We start from the raw sequence: 2500 nt of genomic DNA, 5'->3' as shown, positions 1-2500 counted from the left end.
AAACTTGGGGGCTTTTTTCAAATTTAGGGCTCTTTTTCCAAATATAACAATTTTTTTTAGTAATACACCTAGCAATGGAAGGTTTTTAAGATTTTAACGCCCTAATGACAGATTGGAGAATGCTCTGACCCTCTAGCCACAGCACTGTTTGTAAGTTATTTTCAGCCCTATGTAAATTTTTTACTTTGGTTTTTTTAACTAATATTTTAGTTTATAAAGTTCATTCCTTTTAAAAACAAGACTTTTCAATCCGTCGCAACAATCGATTTAAAAAAAAAATTCTTATTTTAAAAAAACGAGTTTGCGCAGAGGGTTTTTAAATCTGTTGCGGTAAAAATTATTTTTAAAATGCTTTTTATATTATTTTTCCACCGATAGTAATAGGGCAAATTGATTTTAAGATAAAAAATGTAAATTATTCCCACCCCTAATGATCACTTCGCTAAAAACAACTTATTTTACCTAATTCAAAATTTAGATTTAAAAAAACATTTTCAACTGAGCGTGTAATCATTGAAATAGTCAGTCAAAAAAACTTGTGATTTTAAACATAAAAAAATTACGTCGTTTACTGACTTATAAAAAAGCACTTGATACAGTGAAAACTGCATCCTCTAAACTGAAGTATTAGAAGAAAATTAAGACAAGTTGTTATTTTATTAAAAGCTAACTTACCAATCGAAAGCAATATTTATATAAGATCAATTAGATCTAAGTATTATGAGTAGATCAACTCTTGACAAAAAAAGATATTATAATACGGACATTAGTGTGCGTTGCGTGTCCGCAAGTGTATATATATGCTGATTATTTATTACTAAACAGCAAAATAAAAGTATGATAATTATGATTTAATAAAAATTGAAAACAGCAAAATAAAAGTATGATTTAATAAAAATTGAAAAAAACAAAAAAAAAATAGTCCCAGAATCTGCAAAAATAGTTATTTAGTTTCCACGTCAAAGCCATATTCATTGCTCACATAATAGCTCTTCAATGTTTATATAAAGATCAGACTTTTTATTTTGTAGCCATGTTGCATCCTTTACAGTATTTTCAATAATTTAAATATGAGCACTAATTGTTAAAGAGTTGCTTTTTGCTTATCATAACGACCTCGATTGTAACTTTTTTAAAGACTAGAAATTACTCAAAAAAACTACAAGCTAGTTAATGATCTACTTAAAACACTTCTCTTTTGGTAAGCTCACGCAGAAACACATCGATGTTAGTTTGTCACCAACTTTGCGCACAAACAAACCGAATACACAAATTCATTTCAAATCTTTATTCTCAAAGCAATGTTATTCAAAATGTTTTTTAGCATAATCAAACTAACCCATTCTCATCAACAAAAATACCTTCTCTCTAGGTTTTCACCTACTTTACTTTTGACAAATTCATCTTGATAATAGTGTTTGGAAAGAATTTAATGATTTTTGGAGCAACATTAAATCCAAAACCATCTATCGTTGTGTACAACAATATGTTTTGTTTTGAAATACTACTGTTTAGAACGGCCAAAGAAATTTCTCAACTTTATTCTGGAGATTAGTCTTTCTCCATATTCTCGGCTTCTTAATATACAAATATGCATCTCTTGTATATGCCTCAAGTTAGTCAAAAGCAGGTCAGATCACTAATTTTCAATGATCCTAAAAGATCCAATCCAATAGTTTATTTTTATCTTCTGCTTTAGTTTGCGGCTTTTTCCATCTCTCCATTTTCATTAGAATCTCCATTTAACACATTCAAAAATATTTCACGATCTTTCTTTTCAATTTTAGTTTAGCTGACTTCTTTGTTGTTTCATACAGCTTTTCCACAATAATAAAAACGGTTCAAAGCAGCTATTACACTGGGTAAAAGAAAATTGATTAGATCCTGAAAGGCTCTAACTCTCGATGATAAATCAGTATATACACCCGCAGAGAATGTTAAAGATTAGTACTTACGAACGATACAATATGATACGCAGTACGTATACAAATACAAATACATGGATACAGTACTTATACAAACGGCGTTTTGCATTTCGCGGAAACAAATCTGTATTTTTGAAATTCCACGAAGTGGAATTGAATTTTGATTTTAAAACTGAAAACAAATTTATTTGCTGTTTGTTATTTTTTAAAAAAAATTACCGCGCAATAATAACATAAAAAGCTAACAAACTAAAATCATATAGCAGAAATGACAGCACAGTTTGTCATGCTAAATTTCATTCCATGTCATTCGAGTCACTTGTAAAAAACGATGTAAATCCTAAAGTAAATTCATACTAGAATTTTGATGTTCCTTGGATGGTCTTAGTAGCGATGAAGAAGATTAAGACGAAGTATTTTTTTGGTAGAAACAATATTACTGTTATTTTTGAGTACAAACTATTCAAGTCATATTGTAAACATATCGATGTATTAAGAAATTAAAAAAAAGTTCATTAAAAAGGTGCTTTACAATCATCATTATGTCCTTGGTTTTATTCATAATATAAACTCTA

The 2500-nt window shown here is 28.7% G+C and overlaps 1 protein-coding gene across 1 annotated transcript in view; it reads left to right on the top strand.

The window, feature by feature from the left end:
- LOC101237623 (uncharacterized) overlaps positions 1-2500 on the top strand; it is a 100591-nt gene that overhangs the window by 1756 nt on the left and 96335 nt on the right. The gene's annotated exons all lie outside the window — the stretch shown is intronic.

The sequence above is a fragment of the Hydra vulgaris genome, chromosome 03 (genome assembly GCF_038396675.1).
Source record: "Hydra vulgaris chromosome 03, alternate assembly HydraT2T_AEP".
Classification (NCBI taxonomy): domain Eukaryota; kingdom Metazoa; phylum Cnidaria; class Hydrozoa; order Anthoathecata; family Hydridae; genus Hydra; species Hydra vulgaris.
The sequence above is the reverse complement of the archived record's forward strand: the minus strand, read 5'-3'. Positions and strand labels throughout refer to the sequence as shown.